Consider the following 21,704-nt stretch of genomic DNA (forward strand, 5'->3'; position numbering starts at 1 on the left):
ACTCAACTTAGAAATTAAACCAATTAAAATTCAATGAAAGTAAATAATCATTATTAGACAATGAATTAGAAAACGGTATTAAAAAACTTTTTTCACATTTTTAATTACTTAACTTACTCTTTATTATGATTATTTTTTTATTTGTTCTATGACTTCCTTGTGTTTAAAATAATAAAATATTTATAAAGAAAAACAATCTTATTTATAGGATTTCAGTATTTTAAGTTTTTTACTCTAAAGAGGTTGTTTACATCTGTATAAATCGGTTAAACTTGTTGATGATTTAGAAAGGCCGCCAGTTGTCCTGAGGTTTAGGTATCGGTTGAAAATATTTATGAAAGTGAATAACTAAACAAAACAATGAAAATTAAACACAAAAAATTGAGGATATCTAATAAAATATTTTAGTTCCATAATTCTTACTAGATATATAATGGTTTTATTATTAATCAGCGAGTTTTAAATGGACGAACAGACATTCTGGTAAAGATTATAGAGTTGCTACGCTTCCTAAATCGTACGGAATCATCACGCAAAGTTGGAAATTGATCGGACAATTCTAACATGTCTAAATTAACGAGAAAAAGCTTATTGTTACAAGTTTACGTACGGACGAACTGAACATAATTATAAATACTTCGCTTTTAACAAGAAAAAAGGTTTTTTTTGAGTATAAATCTAACTTCGAAATCTGTAATAAAAAGGCTACAATTTTAGCCGTTTAGAATTTAACAAAGCGTTTGATTTAGATACTTTTGATGCAACGAAGATCTAATTTAAGTTATTTAGACTATGTAATATTCTTTAGACATATGAGCGTTTATATCATTTGAATATTTAAAAGAATTAAAGGGCAAAATTTCGTTTTAGATACATACGATATGGCAAGACATACCGACAATTAAACTTTGTAAAAAGAATAACTCCGCACCTAGGAGCTAAAAATTCTTTATCCGCGGAAAGCTGTTTATAGTACGATGCGAGAAATAACTATTCCGGTATGGCTTCGATACCTTTAATATCCGTAGAATTAGAACCGGTTCTTAGCCAAACTGAAAAATCATTTATAGCAACGTATTAAAGACATTTTAAATGCATATTAAAATGAAAATAACAAAACTGGTTTTAATCTTATAACTTTTCATTTCAATATCCGCGGAAATTACGATGCTAGAAATAACTATTTATGTTAAAATGATAAATTTAATGAAACCTACAAATCTGAAAGTAGCTAGTTATTTAAATAATAATACAGTTCTATTAAATATGACTAAACGCAAGGATCTTAAGGGATAAGAATATAAACTAAAAATTTATTGTACAGTACACCCAAAATTATGCTAAACAAAATTACCCCTTTTGTCGATCAAAATTGTTAGTTGGAAAGTTTTATCACCATTAGTTTTTACAACCCAACTATTGAGATGATGTGTTTAAAAAAAAACTTTGGGACGAGCATAATTAACAATCCAATGTCTCTTTCCCTGCTAAAAGCCTTAAAAATGTGACTGTACCAAGTTTAAACAATACTTGGATACTGATAATATATCCAAAATCCTTAATAATAAAGTAACAGGATGTTTGTCTGTTTGTTTGTCTGTCTGTTTGTCTGTCTGTTTGTCTGTCTGTTTGTCTGTCAGTTTGTCTGTCTGTTTGTCTGTCTGTTTGTCTGTCTGTTTGTCTGTCTGTTTGTCTGTCAGTTTGTCTGTCTGTTTGTTTGTACCAAAGGATCTCGCTAATCGATGAACCGATCCGGTTCTCCTTTACAGGGTAGTTTCTTATATGTCACGGGAAGGTTACTATTTTGGTGGAGGGTACCACCACCCTCCCAGTATTAGCCGCTAGTATAAAATAACGGGACAGGCTTCAACTTTATTTTACACAAGTAAAAGTCAATCTATAACAATAGTACTAGAGTTTTTTGCTTCTGCATATTAAGATCTCGCTTATCTGAACAGATTAAGGTCTGATTCAAGGTATCCTTATGATAAAGTAACAAGATGTCTGTCTGTTTGTGTTTTTGTATGTTGTACTGAAGGATCTCGCTAACCGCTGAACCGATAGGGTTCTCCTTTACAGGGTAGCTTCTCATAGGTCCTGGGAAGGTTTATAACTATTAGTGGGGAGAGTACCACCACCCTCCCAAGAGATATCACAAAAAAATAAAACTATTCTCGCTTTTACATAGAGACTTGAACGCAACATACACAAATCACAAATTATTTCTCAAATTAGATATTTGAAATTAAAAAAAAATAAAGGGCCCTAGCCGCTATCCTTATACTAAAGTAACAGAATGTTTGTGTGTCTGTGTGTTTTTACCGAAGGATCTCGCTAACTGCTGAACCGATCGTGTTCTCCTTAACAGGGTAGCTTCTCATGATCCCGGTACGGTTCATAACTATTTTGGAGGAGGGTACAACCACCCTCCCAAGAGAAATTACAAAAAAATCGAATATTTTTTTTTATGTTTCTTGATTTTAGAAAGAGAGTTCAACGCAAACATAAACGTCAAACGCAACATAGATATATTTTAAATATAAAAAAACATTTAAAGTGCCACTAGAGGCCTCATGGGGGCATAGCTGCTAGTACATTATATAGGGTTAGCTCTAAATTAAAGATATCTAAAGAAATAATAATATAAAATAAAATTAGAGCAAATAGACCTATTTTTAAACAATAAGAAGTTTACACAAATTCGTCTAGTCGTATTAGGACAAACCCTATTCATAGAAGATTCACATAGTTCTCGTCATGGTTTTAGGCTATTTTAGTTTTAGTGGTTTTAGGCTACTTTTCCGCATTGGAGACAGAGTCCCTAAATAATAGGGGCGTAGCCGCTAGTCTTTTAAAAAACAAAGTAGAATGATGTTTTCGTCAGCTAATATCTAAGTCCAATAAAAGTTTAAGATTTCGCTAACCGCTGGACCAACTGTGCACTGTTCTTAAAAGTAAGCTTTTCTATAATTTGGGTCGGTCCGTCCGTACGTCCGTAACGGATAGCTTTTTTCGTTATTTTAGGCATGTTAGAATTGTCCTATCGATTTCAAACTTTGCATGGTGATTCCTGTAGAAGTTAGGTACGAGTTAGAAAGCGTAGCAACTCTATAATCATTACCAGAATGTCCGTACGTCCATTTTAAACATGTTGATTTTTTTACATTTTTAACAACGAATTTGTATGTGACCTAATTATCCGATTGGTCTGATTTTTGGTATACTGATTCCTGGGACAACAAAGTACAATATTATAAGCGAAGCAACTCTATAATCAAGTCCTTTAAATGTAAGTATGTCCATAAACATTATCCTGAATCAAGCAGTTTTTCAGCAAATTTACTTACAATTTTGCTTTGACTCTTATACATTTATATTATGATTATTCAGTTCCGACATTATACAAGTGTTAATGTCCGTTTGCCTTACCGTTTCAGAGCTGCGTTTTTTTATCCTTGTATAGGGAATATTTCTTCTTGTCATACCACTGATGAAATTACAAATTTATTACAGACACATTCAAAAATATATTTTATTTTCAAGTTTGTTTTTAGGACACATAGCCCTGTGCAAGCAGCGAAATATAAATATTTGATTCAAAGAACCTTTTTTTTATGTTTGTTTTAAGGCTTCACAAATTTAATATTGAATTTTACGTATTATGCAGTTACGTACAATGAAAAATTTTACGTATATAATAATTTTAAAAACAAAGATATTCTTTAATTCACTTTATATACATATACATATTTACCACTTGAGGATGGGGAGTTGAATTTTTTGAGGAGGATTTTTTTTGGGGGGTTGGGAGTCGACCACCCTCTCCACATTTTTATTTTAGTTTAAATTTTGTGGAGTACTTATTTTTCCTAGGGTTAATTTCTCTTGGGAGAGTGGTGGTACCCTCCACCACAAAAGTTATAAACCTACCAAGGGCCTATCAAAATCCTTCGATACAGATGGACGATGAAGATTCTTGCCCAAATGAAACCTTTCCGAAGAAAAAAAAAAATCATTGTAGCAGAGCAACCTGCAAATTAAAACTACGATTTCTTGTTTTGATGTAGATGAAAACCCCCTTATGTTGAAGTAGCATATTTGCTATATACAAGATAATATGTTTTTAAGAATAGTTATTTCTCTCATCGTATTATAAACAGCTTTCTGCGGATATAGAATGTACAATTATAAGATTAAAACTAGTTTTTTTAGCCCCGAGGTGCTGGAGGCACAGGCAAAAAAAAACTGGTTTTAATCTTATGATTGTACATTTCTATATTCGTAGAAAACTGGATATAATACGATGCTAGACATAGTTTTTTCGTATGGATTAGAACCGGTTCCTATCCACCGGATTCGAATAAATACGAGAAAGAAAGTTACATATTACAAACTTACCAAAACTAAAAAGGAGAACGCCAAATACTTTCAACAAATGACTAAATATAGGCCGGCCAGTAAACATTTTACCACTGATCACCAATTACAATGTATACTGACCAATCATTGGCCATTTAAATTGTATGACATCATTTTTATCAGGCACTATAATCTGCTTCGGACCTAAGCCTGCTTTCCCCTTTTTTCAATCCTTTAAGAATACAACCCCCTGACGAAACCCTGTGCACGCAACTATTTGTAATTAACTGACAAAAATAAAAAACACTGTGGTTTGGCTTAGTTTACTTTGACTTTTAAAATATAAAAATCTTTGAACATTGTCGTTTTTATCAAAAGTAAAAGTAGGACGCCTAGGTTAGGCAACCAAAAAATTTTAAAAACTCGGGTATAGTCCCTTTCGTGGCAACGCCCCTCAAGGGGCGATTCTTCGTATTTCAGAAATAGCTTTTGACAGGTTATTTTAAGTTAGGTTATATTGGGTTAGGTGATTGCCCCGCAGGGGCTAGAAATAGGAGAAAAGCTATTGTGAAAATACGAAGAAACGCCCATTAAGGGGCGTTGCTACGTAATGAACTATACCCAAAAAGTTTACATAAACCGATGGATTTTAAAATTGTTCTCTGCATGGTTATTTAATTGATTGTGCCTGTTTATGAGCCAAAGCATATCCAAAGTTTTGTTAAGATATATATGCGCTTAACATCAAACCATAGACTTAAATTAAGAGGATAAATTATATTTATAACATTAAGTAGAACGATGTCTGTCTGTCTGTCTAAAGCTTAAAATATTGTTAAACGCTGAACAAATTGGGCTCTGTCTAAGCCATTTTTCTGGAGGGTGGAACACCCACCGATCTTTAAAAAAATACACCCCCCATAATTAAAAAAAGAGTATGGGCAGGCCTAGCTATTCTAACAATCAATTTTATAAAAAATCACGAAACCTTTGGAAGTAAAGTGGGGGTATTTCTTGTTTTTTTTTCATGTAAATGAAGAGCGGTTGGTAAGAAGGGGAGGAAAAGGGGAAGGCGATTCTAGGGAAATTTTTCTTTAGCATTTTTTGAAGTATTGCAAACCTCCCGTCACTAACACCTTTAGATGATAGGGGCCAAGCCACCTGCTTTGAAAAGGTTAAAGCTCGTATTGTGTGTCATCCGTTTTTGTAAAATAGAATTTAAAGTCAAAAGCAGAACAAAACTAATTAAATGATAGCTGCAAACTAAAAATAATATACATTTTTAGGGTATCTGTGTCTATATAATATTATTTTTTAGAATATCAATAGATTAAATATCTAATCAGATACAATAAACCGTCCAACCGTCTAACAGATGAAGATTTGAATTTGAATTTAATCACAGATTACTGAATCCCATAATATGGGCTGAAGAAATCCTTATAATAAGTTTGAAGGATCTCGCTAACCGCTGAACTGATCGGGTTAAACTAAATAAAATAATTTTTAAAAGTAAAATAAAAAATGGGGTTTAAAGGGAAATGGGGGTCACTTAATCCAATTATTTTTCTACTTTCTAAAAAAAGATCTAAATTAAAAAAAATAGGTTTTGGGATTCAAGTCTCCCCTCCTCAAGTGCCCCTAGAGGCCTCTAGGGGGCAATTTACGCAGGCAAAGCTTTATTCTAAGAGGTTCAACTTTTCATAGCTGACTTATTACAGGGATAACGTCTTTCAGGACCAAAATGACCACATTAGCTAAACTTTGTTACCATTAGTACAATTAAGTAATTGGTCATCTGTACTTTTTATATTTATTGTATTTTCTATAAAATAAACTTCTAAGTCTTTACAAATAGGATTCAACAACTAATTACATTTTTAACCAGTTTTTTAATAGTTTTGAACGCATAAAGACCAAATAAAAAAAAATATAACACATTTTTCAATACTTTTTTTTGTAGAGGGACAAAGTGACTCAAAAATCAGCCATATGACGTCATAAAAATGAGTGATTATTCATTTCTTTTTTAGGGGTTTTCTTTCCTACTTCTCCTCTTGTCTCCCTCATTTTTATGACCTCACGTGGCTGATTTTTGAGTCACTTTGGCCCTCTACCTTTTTTGCCTTAGATTCTTTTTTGTAGACACTTTACAATATTTAAGATTTAACTAGGTTTGATATCATATTTAAACTTGTTGTTTTTCTTAATTTGAAATGAAGTACGCAGCATTTTCCGCGCCACTAACCTCTAAGAGATATGTATTTGAAGGTTATTAAAAGCAGAATAAATATATATAGTATTTAAATAGCATTAAACCATCTTAGGACCTATGTGAAGAATTCTTATAATAAATACTATTTTATGTAATTGGATATATATGACAGAGAGTAGGCAATGTAGGATACATTATTCTAGAAAATCTACGAGCCGTTTTCCTCAAACTTTTTAATATTTTGATTTTTCAGATGAACGAAAAACACTTTAATGATTGTATTATAGGAAAATTACATTTTTTTGTTAAACTTCTCACAAGAAAAATTAAGATATTTTTCAAACAATATTTTCTATAAAAATACTTTTATTATTTATAAAATTTTAAGAATTTTCAGTTATAAAAATATCAGTTTTGCCCATTATTTTTTTTGTAATGAGGTAACTTGTAATAAGGCACCAATTAACTCACTTTAATTGAATATAATCGTTCTTCATATGTTTATACATAAGGATGATAACATTCATTAAAAGCAAAGCTCTGAAACGGTAGGACAAACGAACATTAACACTTGTAGAGTGTCAGAACTGAATATTATAATCAGAATATAAATGTATAAAAGACGAAACAAAATTGTAAGTAAAGTTATTGAAAAACTGCTTAAAGTTTAAGGACATACTTTCATTTTTAGGATTGATTATAGAGATGCTTCGCATTTAATATTGTACTTTGTTGTCCTAGGAATCAGTATTCCAAAAATCAGATAAATCGGAAAATTGTATCACATAAAAATATGTTGTTAAAAAAGTTAAGAATGGACATACGGACATTTTGGTAACGATTAAACTACTACTGGAATCAGCATGCAAAATTTGAAATCAATAGGACATTTCTGAACTGTCTAAATTAACGAAAAGAGCTAACCGCTACGTGCTGATGGACGGACGGACCGACCCTAATTATAGAAAAGCTTTGCTTTCAAAAAATGTACTGAATCAGATTTCCCGGCTTTAATTCGACAACTCAACAACAGCAAAAACAACTTTTTACCTCCTATAGGTAGGGTTTTTTTTACCTCCTATAGGTAGGTTTTTTTTTACCTCCTATAGGTAGGTTTTTTTTTACCTCCTATAGGTAGGTTTTTTTTTACCTCCTATAGGTAGGTTTTTTTTTACCTCCTATAGGTAGGTTTTTTTACCTCCTATAGGTAGTTTTTTTTTACCTCCTATAGGTAGTTTTTTTTACCTCCTATAGGTAGGTTTTTTTACCTCCTATAGGTAGTTTTTTTTACCTCCTATAGGTAGGTTTTTTTTACCTCCTATAGGTAGGTTTTTTTTACCTCCCATAGGTAGGTTTTTTTACCTCCTATAGGTAGGTTTTTTTTACCTCCTATAGGTAGGTTTTTTTTTTACCTCCTATAGGTAGGTTTTTTTTACCTCCTATAGGTAGGTTTTTTTTACCTCCTATAGGTAGTTTTTTTTACCTCCTATAGGTAGGTTTTTTTTACCTCCCATAGGTAGGTTTTTTTACCTCCTATAGGTAGGTTTTTTTTACCTCCTATAGGTAGGTTTTTTTACCTCCTATAGGTAGGTTTTTTTTACCTCCTATAGGTAGGTTTTTTTTACCTCCTATAGGTAGGTTTTTTTTACCTCCTATGGGTAAGTTTTTTTTTCACAACTTATACCAGTTAAAAAAATTACTTAATTAGGTAGGTTTTTTTTACCTCCTATAGGTAGGTTTTTTTTACCTCCTATAGGTAGGTTTTTTTTACCTCCTATAGGTAGGTTTTTTTTACCTCCTATAGGTAGGTTTTTTTTACCTCCTATGGGTAAGTTTTTTTTTCACAACTTATACCAGTTAAAAAAATTACTTCGAAGCAAACCAGAAAACCTACACGTGATTTTCAGCTGTCGTTGGGGGGCAACATATAGTAAAATTGATGACCTATCCATTTGCCCCCAAATATAATTCAAATATTTTCATAAAAATCTTATACTTAAAAGTATTAGAGTAAAACACTAGAGGGAGAAAGAGTTAAATAGCTGTATCTCCCTATCGCAACAACCTTGTGCAACCTTTCTATTGGGTCTTTGAAAATCCACCAAAGGTGACGCTTATATTATCACATCTAAGTAGCAGAAAATAATTTACAAGCAGACGAAAAAGGTATTTGTAAAAGGAAGCGAAGTAGTTGTCTGTATATACATCTATACTATAGATCTGTTTTTAAAGTACATAGATATATGTATATATTAAATTTAAAGGCGTTTTGGCATGATATATATCTGTGTGTCTGTCTAAGTGTGCGTCTGTAGAGAAAGATCTCGGTAACCAACGAACCGACATGGTTCTCCTTTTCAGTAAAGCTTTTTATAGTTATTAAAAAGATATTTCATCCTTATAAAAAAAAAACCTTGCTGCCAATAAATAACGGTCTAAAATAATCACTTACAAAATACACCCATTTTAACCTAAACAAAAAAACCTATCTAATAGCTATAGAGAATAGAAATAGAAGAGTAGAAGAATATTCTGAACCCTTTTTTCGTCAAATCTAAGAGAGAACATTCCTAGCAGACAAAAGTATTGTTTACTTTCGACTCAAGCTGATGTGGATTCTTAAAAAATGATAGACTCGCTATTCGATAGTGAGGCAAAATTATTTTTGTGAAAAATCATCCAAAAGCACATTAAAAATCTACAAAAATTAAACAAAATCATATGTTAATAACCCTCTTAAGATTTTATTTCATTTTTGTAAATTTTTTTATTCGATTTTGGAGGATTTTTCACAAAAATAATTTTGCCTCACCAGCGAGTTGCCAGCCTAACTTTTTTTTTAAGAATCCAACTTTGTTTCAAGCTTTCAAATTGTAAACGAAATTTTTGGGCAATTAATTCTGATTCCGCAAAGCTTTCTACTAAGAAAATATACTGTTAACAGCTGACTTTTATATATGTATGAAATGAAAAAAAACATGCCTTCGTAGGAAAATGTGTACATAATTTCAACCAATGAGATCCAATGTAAATTCCGATGCGATTCTCCTATTCGCTCAATCAGACATTCCCTCTCTTTCTTAGTACCTTTATTCTATAGAGTGTGGATTAAAGGGTAATATATCAAGTTTAAAAAGAACCTGGGAATAGTCCCTTTCGTAACATCGCACCTTATGAGGCGATTCGTCGTATTTTTAAAATGCATAAGGAAAAAGGATAAGAGGATGAATACTCACCCCTTTTTCATTGTAAAATATTACTTCCCCCCTAGTAAAATAATTTGTCTGCTATTTATCTAAACCGTCCACGGCTTTTTGCATCTTAATAATAACCTATTCTATATATGTAAAAAAAAGTAAAAAAGATTTTATCTTATTGATTATTATTATTTTTCTGTAATTTATTAGGTTTTAAAAAAAATGTAAAGAAAATATTTAAAATACAATTTGATTTAGAATCTTAAAAAACAAACAGCCATGGGCGGTCTTAGTGCAGCAGAAAAGTATGTTTCACCTAGTTTAAAAATAGGAGGATTTACCTTTTATGATAAAAAATTTATATTTTTTCAAATTAGCCTAAATGTAATATTTAAATCTAATTAACACGATAAAACTTTAAAATGTTTACTAATAAAAATTCATAGTTTAGCTCTCAGCCACCAGGTTCGCTAGTTGTCTACTTCAAAGACATACTTTAAAACTAAGGCTAAATATTAAAAAATAAAAAATTTCATAACTGAATAATCTAAATAAGTGAATAATTTGTAATGCTATCTATTTTCTTTCTAAGACAATACTCGTTTTTACAATATTTTTAACATTTTCAAGTGATGTTATTTAGCCCTCAGGGTTTGGCCCTTTAGTGACAAAAATCCAAAACAAGAAAAATACAGACAAAATAAAAAAAGATTAACACTTTTATATCCTAGTTCTTTATCCAAAGCTAGATGGCACTGACAAACTGATTATTATGATTTACAATCAAATGTTTATATTAATTTGTAAAAACGTTTATTTGTTAAGAAATAAAAGTTAGATAGACTGCAATATAAATCTTAAAAACTAATAATGTGTGTAATGATTAAAGTCAGTAGCAAAGTCATGAGAAATTAATAATCATAATTTTAAATCCTTTCATTAGTTTTCATCAGAATGGATAATAATTCAAAATATTTCTATATCATCCTATAAAAATCAGATGTATGCTTCAAACAGCAACTATAATTGTCTTGAAATTACATTTGATTTTAAAATATTCCCATTTTGAAAAGTGGTGGAATAACAATAAAAATTCAGAGCGGCAATTGCTCAATATAGGCCTTTAGGCCAACTGCCTATTTTAGTCTTTCAAATACCTCGATTTCTCTCTTTTATTATTTTCTCTATGTTAAAATGGCTTTTTATAGTTTATTATATGTTAGGTTAGGTTATATTGGGTTAGGTGATTGCCCCAGAGGGTTAGGTAATTGGCCCCGCAGGGTTAGAGCCCCCCGCAGGGGCTAGAAATAGGAGAAAAGCTATTGTGAAAAATACAAAGAATCGCCTCATATGGTGCGTTGTTACGAAAGGGACTATACCCAAGAACCTGACAATTCCATTAACATTTTAGATCCCAACTGTTGGCATATCTCCAACGTACTGAATGTTATTGGAGTATCTCTCAACCTCTTCATAGTAAGTAGTTTAAAAGTAAAGCTTTCCTGTAATCAATGTCAGTCCGCACTAAGGTGTGTCGATTTTGGACATTTTATCTGAGACCAAAGCGGGAACTTGCATATGATTTTTCTAAGTATGATACACCTCTGGATGATTTAAAATTTAATCAAGTCTAAAAACCGTATAGCTATTTATTAATGGGAGTAAAAAAGTTATTGAATCAGAATTAAGGCTTCATGAAAAAGTCTTGAGGAGTAGTATCAGAAACTTTTGTCCGTTTCAAAATATCTCGTTTCAAGCCTTAGAAATGAACAAAAAAACCTCTAATAGTTGGCCAATTCTCAAACCTAACCTAAAAATGGCGTTTTTTAGTCATTTCTAATGCTAGGAACGAGATATTTTGAAACGGATAAAAGTTCCAGATTAAAATGTCCAAAATTGACTCACCCTAGTCTGTACGTTTATAACGGATACCTCTTATCGTTAATTTAGTTTTTAATTAATTATTCCAAACTTTGAATAATGATTTCTTGAACAGTTAGAGGTTTGATTTATAAAGCAAAGCATCCTATAATCTTTACTAGAGTGTCCAGAATTTAAAAAAAATGTTGATCTTTTATTTGATCTATGCCAATTTTTTAACATATGATTATCCTTTTATGCAACAAAATTGCGTAAAATTTAGGTCTTACTCATTATTAAGCTCTGACAATCTACAAGTGTAAGTGCAATTGCATAGGTGGTATATGGCTTACTGTTTTAAAACAAAATCAGAAGAATATCGTCGTCAATTTAGTAACTAATATCGCCCACAGATATTGGTCAATACGTTCCCACATGGCCATATTGGGAGGGGATTTGAATTCTAAATGTATACGTATAATATATATATGAATATTTGATGAATGTAGTAGCACAAAATTACAATCAAAAATCTTCGTTTACGTATAGTTAAAATTTTTGGAAAGGTTGCGTGATTTAAAAAATCGTATATTTTTCAAATTACTTTTTGAAGATTTTCTGTATATTTTAATAGTTATTTTCTTTTAAATTTAGATGCATACATTTTATCAAGAGCGTAGTAGCCTTCATTCAGCTATCAATGTTTTTACCTGGTTGGATTGCATTCACAGGTTTATATCTAGTACTATCTATAATACAAAGTAGAATGATGTCTGTCTGTCTGTCTGACCTTCTGTCTGTCCGTTCGTCTGTCCGTTTGTCTGTCCGTCTGTCTGTCCGTCTGTTAGTCTGTGTCTGTCTGAAGCTTAAGATCACAGTAACCACTATACTGATTGGGCTGTACTCTTCAGGGAACATACCTACAGGTCCTGTGATGGTTTTCAACTATTTTGTAGGGGGGTGGGACACCCCCCTCTAAAAAAAAAGAAAAATATTACCCCCAAAGTTTTGCCAAAAAGTAATTTTCCCATTACCACTTAGGGTAAAGCTCCTAGAGGCTAGGAGCGAAGCCACTAGTACTAAATAACTTAGGACATCCCTAATGATGATAAACAAAATTACCCCCTTCTGTAGATTGAAGTCATTTGTTGAAAAGGTTGAACACTATTAGTTTGTAACCAACCAATCAAAATTTAATAAAAGTACCCAAGGTTTTATAGCTGACGAATTAAAAACATTGAGTACCTGTGTTCAAACAGTCCAATGTCCTTTATCTACCTGCTTTATTTAGGTAGTGTTTGTAGTTGCCTAAAAGGCCGCCAAAGCTTTTTTATTTTGGTGGGGTGTGGTAAACATTTTTTTTGGGGGTGTGGGGAAAAAGATGTTCAAGCTTTTTCATTTGTGAGGGGGGGGGGGGGGTAAAAGTTAAAAATCAAAATATTTTTTTTGGAGGTGGGGGGGTTATCACCCTTTTACCCCCCTTGGACGTCTGTCGCCTGCAATTTGACTATTTACTCTTTTAATGTTATTGTTAGTTAATAGATTTATTCCCCTAAATGACCTATAGACAAAAAAATATGACTTACCTAGGGTTGGGCCAAATATTTGATTATCCGGCCGGATATCCGGTAATTTGCGGGATATCAGGCCATTTTCAATATCCGGCCGGATACCGGCCCAACCCTAGACTTACCTAAAATAAAATTCAGACTAAGTTTTTTTTGTTTATAATTAGTCACATATAATTCTGTGGTATCCGCCGAGGATCAATGGCAGACACCGGAGTTCAATTAGATTACGGCAGTGTGACAGACGTGGACACCTTACTATAGAGAAGCTACGCTTCTCTAGCTTTCACTAGATAATGATCAACATCTACTTTCAGTTGTCACTTTATTGAAGGGTTAAGAGATACTGCAGTTATATACAACAAACAATAATTACATGGATAGGAATAAATAATCATAACATAAAAGCATAAATAATACATATACAATGGTCAGTTTGGGCAATAATGATTCCCCCATCCCTGGAAAGGGTGGGGGAGAATTAAGAATACAGTTACCATAATAAACATGACAGATTCAAATCATTAATTCTAAGCGTAGGGAGGGGGTCACTAGACCCCTTCCCCAGGACTCGGGGGAGGGCCATTGACCCTCCACCGAACCCCAGATCAGGGGTGCCATAGACATGGCTCACGGTTGCCGAATACCACAACTCTCCCCTCGGAAGGCTGGGAGATGGTTTCCCTACCAGACTTCCGACAGTGGTTGAGGCCTTCGGCCCGCTCCTTAGGGCTAAAAATATATACAAACGATAATGATTCAATGGAATCCTAGTGGTGAGTATCTTCTTAGGGTTGATGGGCTCCCAATGTGGGATAGAAGGCAGAGGCTGCCTTGGGTTGGATACGTTGGTCAGCGCCGGCAGGTATCAGGTTTGGTGGTGGCACATTTGTTGCTGGGACGGTCAGCAGTGGGACCTGCGGGTTGTTGTTGGCAGCGGCTGGGGCACTGGCTGCCAGGTTGAGTGTCTGAGCAGCGGCCTGTCCTCCTGAGGGGCCGCGGGGCCTGCCAGAAGGCGGTCCTGGTCTACCTGGGCGGTCATGCCCGCTGTCCGTTGATTTCATAGACACCATTTCCTCGGCTGCTTCCCTGCCGATGGGAATGGCATCCCAGTCCACTGAAAAGTCCCGGGACTTGGCATGGTTGAGCCTGGCTCTAGCCATCGCCTTCTTATACAAGGCTGGGTGGTACAGGAACACTTGTGATATCGCATTCAGGGCTGCCCGGACTCCTCCTTGTGCTGCTGCCAGAGAAATGATGGTGAGGTCCCCCAGCAGTTTGAGGATCAGCAGCAGCAAGCACAAGATGGCGGCGCCATCTCCCCACTCGTGGATGGCTTGTCTAAATCCTGCCCAGACATCCAGGGCTGCCTCTCCTTCCTCCGCCAGTCGGTCAATGTTGTAGGACACTATCCCATGGTCTCCTGTGGCCGAACAGCTGCCTTGCTGAACGCAGGAGCCATAGGATAGGCCGGTCAGCATGGCACTCTTGTATGCTGGGAACGCCAGCAGTTGTTGCCAGTCGTTCAACTCAGCCTGTGAATACAAACCACCTGAACTGAAGTCATCTAAGGGGTCTGTCAACAACTGCTTAGGCGTATCCAGCGGGGGTGGCCTTTTCTTGGGAGCAGGGGTTAACTCTATCCAGCCTTCCTCTGCGTGCACAGTCAGGGGGTAGGTGGAGGAACAGGGAATCTTGGTGGCGTGCTCACTGTATACCCGCGTCACGGCGTCTACAAAACCTGTGGGCTCCACTGGCACTTTGTCCCAACACTCCTTGTGTTCGCGGACAACATACTTGTGCCTTTGGCAGGTCAGCTGCAGCAGGATGTCTCCCCTCAGTACCGAGAACGTGCTCCCCTGGACACGCACCGGGTGGGCCGGATCTAGTTGCTGGAGCTTCCAGCAGTTGGCCGCTACTTCTTCTGCTGCAGTGCTCCTCATGCGGGTTTCCAGGGTGAATCCAATATAACCTGCATGGATCTGTGCTTGGAGGGGAACGTCAACATCCCTGGCCGACACTCGGGGCAGCGCAGCCGCGGCTGGGTCAGCTGCCACAAACAGCGCTGGATGGTTGGTGGCATGGGCCTCGAAGTCGCAGTTCACAATTGAGGTGGGGCTGGTCATGTTGATGAAAAACTGGGCCTGATGGTCAACCAGATATGCATCCCTCACCAGGCTGGGCTGGAGGCTGCGGATCAGCCTCAAGGGGCAATCTCTTCCCAGGTGGTCCCACACGTAGGTTGCTTCCCCAGTGATACAGGACAGCTCTGAATGGGGACAATCGAGGGTCAGGTGGTCAGACTGGGACTCCACCCGTCCATCCTCCACCACATAGGTCTCCTCCTTGACCAGCAGCCGCCGCTCCTGGAGCACTAATTCATTGCGGTAGAGCTGGCCCTCAAAGTGGACGTCCTCCCCCTCGCAACCCACCCCCTCGGGGCTGTTGACGAGGGAGCCCACTACATCAACGGTGAAGAACAGGGGGTGGTTCAGCTGGAACGTCAGTGGCTGGGTCTTGCCTGGCAACGTGTATACTCGGTTCCTGGCCAGGTCTCGGCACGCTTCTGGGTCTATCTTGGTTGGCCTCATGAGGGTGGGGACCGAGGTCACCTTGAGGTGACCCCATACCCCACACCTGAATGTCCACTGGGACACGGTGAGCTGACAGCTGAACCCAGTGGTTTCCCTCACCTTGACTTGCTGCAGGACGTGGATATCGTGGCCCAGGGGCACCTCCTGGTGTAGGGGCTCCGTGTCACACATCTTTTCTTTGTTGTAAGACGTGACATGGGTGGGGTTGGCACAGTCCCACCCCACCAGGACGTAGCTGGTTGTAGGCCACACGGCTGCCAGCAGGAGGCCCCACAGGACCATCCACCAATGGGAGAGGCTTCCAGGTAACCATCTTCCTCGTGCACGCGGCTGGGGATCTCCGGCTCTGGTCACGGCTGCTTCTTGGGGCTGGACACGGCTGGGCTGCTCCTGGCTAGACACAAATTTCCATTGAGCGTTATCTGTATGCGGCCGAGGCACCCCGATACCCTCCCCAATGACAGACTGGCAAGCGACTGGCACTTGCCTGGGTGTCGGCTCCCCTAGCCCTAAATGCTCCCTTCCCTGGTCCAAGGCATGCCCAGTGGCATGGGGCTGAAGTGCATGTGGCACAGGCTCGCCCTTACTCAATGCCCTCCCCTGCCCTAGGAACTCAGGTGCATGTGGCACAGGCAAGCCCTTATTTTCCCAATGTTCAATCTCCCCAGCCTCAAGTGCAGGGGGCACAGGCAAGGCTGGGTGTTTACAAGGTTTTGGATTCAATACATTTAACAAATTCAACTTATCCTGATGGTGAGCCGCTGGGTTCCCTTGGCTGGTAGAGAGCTCTGGATGGCATGTAGCTGGACTCTCCCTGCAGGCTGGTGGCGCTGGCTGGCTTGTAGCTGGGCTCTCCCTGCAGGCTGGTGGCGCTGGCTGGCTGGGGGTGACGGGTGTCACCCCTTCCTCTGGGACCGCTGGCTCGTTCCAGGACTCAGGTCTCTCGGTGGCGGCGACGGTTGTCGCCCCAGACATCAGGTTGGAGGCTGGCTCGTTCCAGGATCCAGGTATCTCGGTGGCGGCGACGGTTGTCGCCCCAGGCACACGGTGGGAGGCGCTGGATAGCACCCCCCCATCATCCCAGGTGGCGACGCCGGGTGGCGTCCCATACATCGATGCAGAGGTGCTGGCTAGCACCTCCTGCCTCTCTCGTTCAGCGGCTGCCAGGGCCTCCCCATACACCGTCTCAGGGACGCTGGGCAGCGCCCCTCCACTCTTGCTGGGTAGGCTCAGTCGGGCAGGTTCCATCATGTTGAGGCTGAAAGGCTGGGGCCTCAGCACCTCTGGCTCGGCTATGTTGTTGGGCTGTATCAGCTCTGGCCCCAGATGGTTAAGACTGAAGCCTAGGCCAACCCGGTTGGGTTCAGCCGCGCCGCCCAGTACGTTGATCCTAGCTGGGACAGTCCCGAACTGCGGCATCCCATCGGCTCGGTCCGCAGCTCTGGAGGCGGCTGCTTGCGGTGGTGGTGCTGGGGGCGCGCTCCCTTCCATATGGGCCACTCTGCTGGGCTTCCCTGGAGGGGCACCTTTGTCGGCGGTGCGCCTGCGGCTGGCTACCTGGGCCCAGTCAGCTCTACACTCGGCCGCCGTGTGGCCGTCATAGTGGCAACGCTCACACTTGGCAGAACGGTCACGGCGTGGCTGGGTGCGCCTCTCCTCTAGGCTAACTTCCACAGGCGTTGGACAGTCTCGAGCTCGGTGGCCTCTCCCCTGGCAGCGGTAGCAGCGGCCTGGAACCTTGTCATCTGGAGCGACCTTCCCCATCTGGTGGAGACCCGGAGCCAAGGAGCCAATCTCCATTGGCTCCGACTCATCATATTGGGGCAACTGGATGCAGGCAGATCCAGTCAGCCCGTCGGTTGAGTCCACTAAGCACACACCTTCCTTCAGCTGCTTAGTAACCATGGTCACGGTGAACATGGCCTTGCGAGTGTACTCAGGTACACTCGCAATTTCATGGTTCATCATGAGGCGTTTTACATTGGCGTTACGAATTCCACGGTTTAATTCGTCCACCAACAATTCAAGATCCTCATGATTGTAGGCGTCCCTATACAAGGCGCACTTTGTTGATATGTACGCCTGTATAGGTTCTGTCGAGTGTTGCTTGTAGTCCCTAAACGCTTGTTTAAGCGTTTGGGACTCAAAAGCAGGGCGAAATAACAATTCACACTCGGTCTTGACCTGCTCGTAGGTCAAGGCTTGGCCTGCCTCGCCAAACAGATGGGACGCCATTTCCGCCGCTTGCCCTACCAATGACAGTAGTAGGGCGTTGCGGCGGTTGAGGGAATCATGAGGTGGCACGCGGTAAGCCGCCCATGACATCTCCAGTCGGCGGATATGTGCCGACCAGGACTGCTTGGGCGGCCCTCTATACTCCGGCAGATTGCTCAGCATCAGCTTGCGGTACTCGGCTGGGGCCGGCTGAGGGTCATCCTGGAGCCATCCTGGGGCTTGGTCACCTCCTGGGACTTGATGCTGGTCCATTAGGTCAACGGTGAAACGGCGGGCACAAAGTTATACAGGACTACAATGAATGGGTTGTCACTTGAGGCTTCCTAGCCTAACAGCCAACACTGTTTGTATCACTAGGTTGGGAGTTTTAGTTGCAAAGGTATAACTTAGCTGTACTTATCAATAGTTAGGTGTTGAGGTAGATAGATGTTGAGGGTCTGAACTGCTGTCAGGAACTGATTGGGTTTTCCCTTATCACACTAGAGCTAGGAGGAAAGAAACTTGCAATTCTTTATTTGCTAAAAATACCCCTGTTAGATGCTATGGAGTAGCTCTGCTCTGGTGTGAAAGTGTGTGTGTGTGTGTGTGTGTGTGTGTGTGCGTGGAATCTTCTGTCCTTGTAACGCGCGTTCGCGCCGTCAAATCCGCGCACACGGGGAAAACGCGCTCTCACCCCTCAGCTCGCTCCCTCATTGGTCCGCTTCGTCCGTTGGATTTATGATGTTTTCCGCACTTTGTTGCGCTACCCGTGAATGGCGCTCTGTATATCCGATCGCTAGCTCCACACTACAGACGGACTTAGCCTAGTGTGGGTAGGAAGGGGGAAGCGCGTGAGGGGACGGGGGTAACTCCGTCCGTTCCCACTGTGAGGGAGGGGGTAACTGTGTGCTGGTGTAATGGGGCCTCTGCTTCTTAATCTTAGGCTTATCTGTTATATAACCCTGATTGTATTTGTCTTCAAATGGAGAGGGGCCCCCTCCCCTTCCCTTGGAATAAGGGGTGTATTTGTTATTGTGCTGTGGGCTTGAGATTGTTTTGATTATATTACATCTAACTTTTATTGCTGTCCTTATCACAATTGCATAACAGATTTGTTGACCAACTCTGTTCTATTTTTAGCTGTTATCACAATAAACAGTAATCCAAGCCTGTTCTATTCTTAGATTTATCACAACACAACAATTTGTTTGCCAAGCTTTGCTCATAAATCTATTGTTTGGTCATCACATTAGGGTGGTAATCCCTGCAAATGTGATATAATATCTGTCTTCTAGATGGGTGGCTGCGTTGTAGCTTCTCAGGATACTCGGGGTTGACGTAGTTTTTCTCTGTTCTGGTGCACTACACCCGTATGTTAGCTCGCAGCTTGCAGCTATGTGGCATGTTTCAGCCTATCGGCGGCAGGGAATGTCCCGTCCTGCTAGCGCCACTGGTTCGGATCCTGCTATTTCTTGCAGTAAAGTTGGCCTATTTTCAGCCGTCTACACGTATTTGGCTTGTTTCAGCCGGTCCGCAGGCCTGTTTCAGCCCTTTTGGCGCTCAATTCTCCGTTAGATATCAGCGCTGCTCGCGGTTATTCGTCAGATTTCGCTGTTTTGCTTCCACAACTGCCGGATGCAGAGTTAAACTTTGCTGTCCAGGGTGGGTAATTCAGGTTGCTTGCGTCAGTTTTGCCAGATTCACTGCTGGGAGTACCTTAGCCTCAGATGCGCGTCTGCTCTACACTTGTGGTTCGCCGTAATCTCACACAGCTGTCACCAAAGTTGTGGTATCCGCCGAGGATCAATGGCAGACACCGGAGTTCAATTAGATTACGGCAGTGTGACAGACGTGGACACCTTACTATAGAGAAGCTACGCTTCTCTAGCTTTCACTAGATAATGATCAACATCTACTTTCAGTTGTCACTTTATTGAAGGGTTAAGAGATACTGCAGTTATATACAACAAACAATAATTACATGGATAGGAATAAATAATCATAACATAAAAGCATAAATAATACATATACAATGGTCAGTTTGGGCAATAATGATTCCCCCATCCCTGGAAAGGGTGGGGGAGAATTAAGAATACAGTTACCATAATAAACATGACAGATTCAAATCATTAATTCTAAGCGTAGGGAGGGGGTCACTAGACCCCTTCCCCAGGACTCGGGGGAGGGCCATTGACCCTCCACCGAACCCCAGATCAGGGGTGCCATAGACATGGCTCACGGTTGCCGAATACCACAATTCAATCCCACTATTTCTAGTCATTACATTTTTTCATGCAAATCATTATATTAAGGTATTAAACTGTTTATATGTATTTTACTTATTATAAAATGAAACGAATACTGATCTTTCGTACAAAATGAACACTAACTAACCAATAATTTGGTAGGGTTGTTTTAACACTGTGTCCAAAAATTAAGAGATTTTTTTGACATAGCCTAAATTGTGTTAAAATTGTGTCAAAAAATCAGCCATATGACGTAATAAAATGAAGAAGATGAGTTGAGAAGTGGGAAAGAAAACCCCTAAAAAAGAGATGGATAATCCTTCATTTTCATTACGTCACATGGATAATTTTTTACACAATTTTAACACAATTTGGGCTTTATCATTTTTTGGTTCCATTCTATGTTTAGGTTTTCTTACTGTTCAATTTTGGCCCCATGGAGAAATTTGATCATGTATCAGGGTAATCTAATACTTTATTATTAGACTAGCGGCTACGCCCCTAGAGGCCTCTAGGGGGCACTTGAGGAGGAGAGAGTCAAATTTAATAACCCAATTTCTTATTGTAAATTTTAAAAGAAAAAGTAAAAAAAATTTTTTGGTGACGAAAATTTTTATTTTAAATAAAAAAATTTAGATTTTTTTTTTGGGGGGGGGAATTTTTCATTTTTTGGGGGGGTTGGGTGTGTCCCACCCTCCAAAAAAATAGTTATAAACCTTCCCGGGACCTATGAGGAGCTACCCTGTTAAGGAGAACCCGATCGGTTCAGCGGTTAGCGAGATCCTTCGGTACAGACACACAGACACAGATACACACACAGACAAACAAACATCCTGTTACTTTAGTATAAGCGTTGACAAATATATCTTTCTTCTGCTATTTTATAAGTTAACAAGGATGCCACATTGACAACATCCATAAGTAGCAAAGCACAAAACAAATAAAGCAGATATTCATTCTCATAAAAAAATAAATACAAAAATCACAAACTATTTCTGTATTGAATATAGTTTGGTCTTTTTAACCGTTTCTTCCAAACAGACGTACAGACATTAAAGTAGCTATGCTATGAGGCAAGAACCGCGTGAACTATATACAGTTGATTAGCTGGCAAATTAATTTACATTAAATTGAATACCCTTCAAGGAATTAATTAATTGGCTTCGCAGAAATGGTCGTTATACACAGTGCGTAAGAAGGTACTTTGACTTCTGTGTCAGAACCTAAATTGGGACATAGTGCATTTCATTACCCTAGGTTAGGTAACTTCAATTCATTTTTCAATAAAATCCAAAATGCAGCCGTTTTTGAGAAAATTAGATTTAAAAATTTTCATCCCCTAGGAGTTACCGTATAATTATGACAAGAAAAGCAAAGATTATTTATTAAAAATTTTGAACAAGTTTGCTTTTATAAAGTTCTTCATAAAACCACTCCTGAAGTAAGTTGAT

This window comes from Acartia tonsa, chromosome 8 (assembly GCF_053477335.1).
Source record: "Acartia tonsa isolate MP-2025a chromosome 8, ASM5347733v1, whole genome shotgun sequence".
Classification (NCBI taxonomy): domain Eukaryota; kingdom Metazoa; phylum Arthropoda; class Copepoda; order Calanoida; family Acartiidae; genus Acartia; species Acartia tonsa.